The sequence below is a fragment of the Canis aureus genome, chromosome 6 (genome assembly GCF_053574225.1).
Source record: "Canis aureus isolate CA01 chromosome 6, VMU_Caureus_v.1.0, whole genome shotgun sequence".
Taxonomy (NCBI): Eukaryota; Metazoa; Chordata; class Mammalia; order Carnivora; family Canidae; genus Canis; species Canis aureus.
This window is the reverse complement of record NC_135616.1, coordinates 70071606-70077696: the sequence shown is the minus strand read 5'-3', so window position 1 is coordinate 70077696 and position 6091 is coordinate 70071606. Positions and strand designations below refer to the sequence as shown.

Genomic DNA, 6091 nt, shown 5'->3' with positions numbered 1-6091 from the left:
CACTCAGAGAGAGGCAGAGACATAAGTGGAGGAAGAAGCAGGCTCCCTGCAGGGAGCTTGATATGGGACTAGATCCCGGAACTCTGGGATCACGACCTGAGCCGAAGGCAGATGCTCAACCGCTGAGCCACCCAGGTGTCCCAGGTCTAATGCTTTTAATGGGACTGCCTTTAATGAGTTTAATTGCTATTCCTGCAAAATTATTGCTTTCCCTGGAGGTACTCTAGTGAGTCCCTAGAGTTCCCTGTAATCCAGGAGAAGCAATCCAGGCCCCTTGAGGTGATCAGAATCACAATACTGTAACTCCTTTCTTTGCCCTGTGGCCTGAAGTGGCCAAAGCAGCCAGGTAGCAGTCACTGCTTCCAGGGCAGTGGAATCTTACTGTGTACCCTGGCAGAGCTATCTCCCTGGAAACCAGAACCTCTTACCTAACAGACTCCGAAGTTTCAGGGACAAAGAGCCCAAATTCCTCAAGTGGGTCATGGGCTGTAATGGTGAAACGTGCCACTTGTACTTCCATCCCTTGGTTCCGGGATGCATTCTTTCTAGCTATTGAGGATTAAGTGCCATTCGATGGTCGATGGTCGTTAGCTGAAAGCACATCACAACCTGGAGGACGTACCACAACTCTGCAAAGTGTTATACGCTAGCTTTGCCTGAACTGATTTTCAATAGGCTTTTTCGCTATATTGTGGGGTCAGCTGTTTCTGGGTGTGGGATTTGTGGTAAGACCAGTAGATTATGGTCATGAGCTCATCATTGCCCCATTTTTCACCATAAAATGGGTCTCTTGCTCTGAGGAAATGTTGAAAAAAAAAAAAAAAGAAAGAAAGAAATGTTGTTGTATAAGGTAACATGTCAATAGATAAGGTATTCTGGAAGCTTTCAGATGGTGGTACTGCCTGAAGCCCTGTGGGCAGGGAAGGCAGTAGATATTTATATTGATTGTGGTAAAGTCCACTCACTGTCCCTTCCAAGGTAGAAAGTCCATATAAATTTATCTGCTCCCAGGTGGCCATCTGAGCAATGTTGTGAGACTGAGTGCTTGGCATCAGTCTCTCTGATCGGCCATTTGGGCTCACTCAGCAATGGCAATAGCTTTGGGCCAGATGTGACTTAGATTTGGAAATGAGGTGAGGATCTATGATCTTTCCCTATGGTGACCACAGTCAGCCTTCTGCTCACCAGCTATTTTTTCTGGTTCTACAAATCAAGCAATAGCCTGAATGGCTGCTCCTCTGTCTCAGCCTCAGTAGGGTGACCACAGGCGTCAGTTTGACTGGGATGGTCCCCATGTAATCATTTCTAGCACACCTTTTCACTCTCGAAAGGAGCTCAATGTGGAAAGTAAGTTCTATGAATACCCGTCCCTTAGGGACACCATGATCTATTAGCCAGCATGAGTCCACGCAGAGTCTCATGGATCACTCTTCTCCTCTGTTGTCTGTTGTGATATGTTCACCTTGTCTTTTATGATTAAGTGCTCTCTGCTCACCTCTGCAATTTGGGGATTTTTGTCATCTTTGCTAATAGTAGACCACCCACTTACACAGCACCCTTCCCCCTACCATCATCCCTGGACTACAAGGACAGCCGCTCCCAAGTGCCTCCTTAGCAGTGCATCCTTTATGGCCTTTAGTGAAGTGAGCGTCCTAGGGGCTAGCCCAGGGAACTAGTCCTGTGACCGGTTCTTGAGCCTTGCTTAATAAAACCTTCTAATATTCCCTCCTTCCTGACTCTTCTGATAGCTTCCTCTATATTACACAAGGAAGTCTGCTTTTCCCACTTTGCTTATTATGGAGACCAGGCTTCAAAGACCCATCCAAGCCAACAAGGGGATGAGAACAAGCTCCAGGCATCCTTGCTAAAACATTGAATGCTGAGTTCTGTATGAGTAACCCCAAAGCAGTGAATTGTTTCCATTGAGCTCTGCTTCCCACCCCCACACACTACCCCCAAATAGAACATCTTCAGGATCCACACACTTTTCCACAGTTCCTGCCAGGACACATTAGCCAAGCCCTACAATATCTTTGGCTGGTAGCTTTTTCTCCCTGGAGTGGGGCTTCTTCTTCTTCTTTTTTTTTTTTTTAAAGATTTTATTTTATTCATGAGAGACACACACAGAGAGAGGCAGAGACACAGGCAGAGGGAGAAGCAAGCTCCATGCAAGGAGCCCGATGTGGGACTCGATCCCGGGTCTCCAGGGTCACGCCCTAGGCTGAACGTGGCGCTAAACCGCTGAGCCACCCGGGCTGCCCGAGTGGGGCTTCTTCTTTCCAGTGTGGGCCATGCTAGCACTTGACTCTGGGTATTGGTGGAGGCAAGAAGTGGTCTTGAGGAGAACAAATCATGGAGAAGGTGGGCAGGAGCATTCACAAGGGATTTGAAGAGTCAAGAACCCTCATCCACTGAGACAGCCCTATACCAGGACCCCGGGTCCCACTCTTCCCCTATCGGGGCTCTGACTATGACACGGAAGCCAGCGAAGTCCTCGTATTTAGTATCCTTTGCAGTTCTGCTACTGTGTGATCAGGTCCTGGGCTTGATTTTAAGAGTCTATCCTATGGTTATAGGAAATAAGACTCTTAAACTTGCCGTGGAGGCTCTCTGGCTTTCAGAGCATTCCATGAGCTGGTAATTAACTGCTCTGAGCCTGTCATTTTCTGTTTCCAAGGTCTTTCATACCTTATAATTATCATTGTTTCCAAACTGATTGAGTGCCACAGCCACTTGATCTCCTAATGTCTTGCTCTCCACCCAATTCACCCCAATTAAACACAAGTGAAAGCTGCGGTGCTCTTGCGTATTAGAGTTACTACCTTTCCTCTTATCACCAGCAAAGGGTTCCACTGACTTCAGACAGGTAGGCAACTGGAAGTCCATCCTGAGCATTTGCTCTATAGAAACCATTTGTGGAACCAATTGTTTTAGCTGTTTCTCTAGAAAGCAGAATCTGAAGCAAAGATGAAATCTGACTAAGAAGGCAGCAAGGGTGAGAAAAAAGGGAAAGGGGATAGGATAGGATGAGAAGCAATGCAAGGTGGTATGTTATCATGCCAGTAACTGCTTCCCGACCAGCTGCAGAGAGCCATGGCCAGTCAACAGGCATGTCTCTGCTCAGCCACACAGGACGTCTCCAGACAGGCTATGTTGAAAAATCATGACCCCGAATTGTCCACAGAAGGAAGGAAGGAAAGTGACCTTATCTGTCCAGCTCCCTCCCACCTCCTGTTTCTCATTGATCAAGAGGCTCCCCACAGGGAATTGATTCCTTAAGATGCATCATCCAGCCCCTCACATGGCTGCTCAGAAGCCACATCCTGCAGTGTGGCATTTCCTCTGAGTCTAGAAGTAGTGGGGGAGTCAGAGACTCCGCACATGTGGTTGGCCAGCCTGGCTGTGGAGCAGCAGCCAAGAGGGACTTGCCTGGGGCAAGTGCTTAGTCAGCTCCGGTGGCTGACCTGCACAGATCTAGTTGGCTGTGGAGGTAGCTGTAGAGCCAGGAGAAAGGTGAGGTTTAGCCAAGCTTGTTTGATACACACTTTGGTAGGTTATTAACATCAACAAGTGGTGGAGCTAGAAAATCCATCCAGGTCAGATTTTGTCTGAAGTCTCTTTGAGACCCAGCAGCTGACACTTGAAAAATAAGATACTATTTCGACCCATTTTTCTTGTTCCACACCTTCCACTACACATCTCTGCTATTCTAGTCATTATGTCAACAAATGAAATTGACCGTGCTCTCAGAGGTCGAGCATCTAGTCACCACGTGTCCCTGTTCAAATCAAAAGTTGGCTCTGTCCCACTGTGTGGATATATATGTGGCTACATCACTCTTACTATTTGAACTTTCAAAACCCATAATCTGTCTGGCCTGGGTTCAATGTTACGTAACACTAAATACACAAGAAAATGAAGAATAGAGTTGGCTGGTCTATGCAATGAGCACAGTTCTCTAATGCAAAAGAATTCTCAACAAAAGGGCCCCTTGTCTCTCTGCCCTTCATTGGGACAGCACAGTTCACTTCAGAAGCCTTCTTACCACCTTTCAGGAAAAGTAGGTAAATCTCCTAGCTCTCTTCCTATGCTATGTTACCTGGGTCCCTACCGTACCCCGCCCCCAGAGAAGAGAACAGACAGTTGGGATTTTGGAGATGAACAACAAAATCTTTTCAGGGAGTTCTGGGGGGCCTAGAGCAGGAACGTGAGCTGATAACCTTCTCTGGACCATAGGATTTGATTCAGGTAGCAGGATCCAGGCCCTGGTATAACAGGGTAATTATACTTGTTTGGACTTGGCCTGAGTGGGACACTGGGAATTGATGCCAAGGAAGGTGAAACTTGCCAGACATTCTTTGACGTTCGCCAACTGATCACTTGAGCTTTGAGAGCTCAATTTTCTCCTGTGGGATTGTGAGGCCAAATTCTCATCCCATGCCTACAGGTCTTCATCCTGGTATCCTCGCCTCTTGGGCTTGAAACTAGGAGGAAGTTTCTCCTTGAAACTAAGGAGAGGGGGGCAGATTGGAGAGACGAATGAGCAGAGAGGAAGGATGTTCACGGTGAGAAAACAGATCACTCACTGAGGCATGTTTTCTTTCAATTGAGAAATAAAACCTGAGGCAATTATATGGTGAGAGGATCATTTTCTTTCAGTTTCTTGATTTTTTTCAGGGGTGCTGTTTCATTTGCATCATTCACAGAATTTCCTGAGTCAGCCCATTTTTTGTTGTCTGAATGGACTTAAGTTATTGTTCTCATTGTCCAGAACGCAGGTCTCCCTGCCCAGGCCCCGGCTCTCAGCTGTGCTCCAGGGCCTCTGCTGGCCCTGGCTGCTTACCATGCCCTCCATCATCAGCGGCTGTTTGATGATCATGGTCTAAACTCCAGGTTAACTTGGCATTGCTCTCACAACTGCTTACCCTCTCAAAGCTGGCATGGAGTTTAAAGAGAAAGGACATTATGGCCAGGCTCCTGAGTGTCCCTGAGAGAGGAAGTCAGAGAATCACAGAACCTTAGAGCCAGAACAGAACTGGGTGGGGGTGGGGTGGGGGGTGGGATCTGTTCTTTTCAGACCGAGAAATTAAAGCCTAGAACAGGCAAGTGGCTTGTCCTGGGTCACACAGCTTAGCCGAGTGATAACCCTGGACTTAAAGCCAGCCCCTAGGTCAGTAATCGGGTGCTCTTCCCATCTCAGTTTTCTTTTTCTTAAGGGAAAAAAGGGGAAGGGGATGCCTGGGTGGCTCAGTCAGTTGAGTGATGGACTCTTGATTTCCGCTCAGGTCATGATCTCAGCGTTGTGGGATCAAGCTCCACATCTGGCTCTGTGCTCAGCGTGGAGTCTGCTTGTCCCTCTCCCTCTGCTCCTTCTCCCCTCAAAAATAAAATCCTTAAAGAGAGAGAGAGAGAGAGGGAGAGAGGGAAGGTGCCTTTAAGGCCAAAGTGTGTCGTGGACAGTGCGGAAAGGCTCCCACTTCCCCATGGCTTTCAAGCATCTCTCCAGCCCCTTCTCTAACTCTAGCTGTGATAGAAGAGTTGGGGCCTGGCTGACCTCCTGGATCTTAGTGTCGCATATGAGCTTGGGTTTAAAAGGAATTTATTAATCACGACTAATGTCAGAGGGTACACGCTGTGCCCCCTTTGTTGGTTTCGGAAAATCTGTGAATTGGGTGCCTTCGTGTGACAGCCCCGGCCTAAACCGCCCCTCACTCCCTGGCGGGGGCAGGTGACTGTGTCCAGCCCTCCCGAGGGAACCAAGTTCTAAGGACAAGCCCTCCACTACCTGGGGGCGGGGGGGGCGGGGGGGGGTGCGTTTCTCGGGCGGCCTCGTTTCCGCCCTGCGCTGCACACCTGCAGACCCTCGCAGCGCCCCGCTCCCGGCCTCAGGCCCCGGGACCAGCGCTCCGCCCCGCGGGGGCCGCCAGGACACGCCACCCCGGGACTCCGCGCGGCCGCCGGGCTCCCCCCGCGCCCCGCCCCTCCGGCCCGGGAACCCGCGGAGCCAATCAGAGCGCGCGGAGCTCGCGGCCGCGGAGTCCCGAGCGCGGGGCCCGCCCCTCTTTGTTGCGGTGGCCAATGGACGCGTTCG

At 49.6% G+C, this 6091-nt stretch overlaps 1 long non-coding RNA gene across 1 annotated transcript; it reads right to left on the bottom strand.

The window, feature by feature from the left end:
* Positions 1 to 4149: 4149 nt before the first annotated feature.
* Positions 4150 to 5963, bottom strand: LOC144316331 (uncharacterized). Its single transcript, XR_013382223.1, has 2 exons — positions 5854 to 5963; positions 4150 to 4987 (listed from the first exon to the last, which is right to left on the bottom strand). It is a non-coding gene; the product is annotated as an uncharacterized LOC144316331 (long non-coding RNA).
* Between the last annotated feature and the right edge of the window lie 128 nt (positions 5964 to 6091).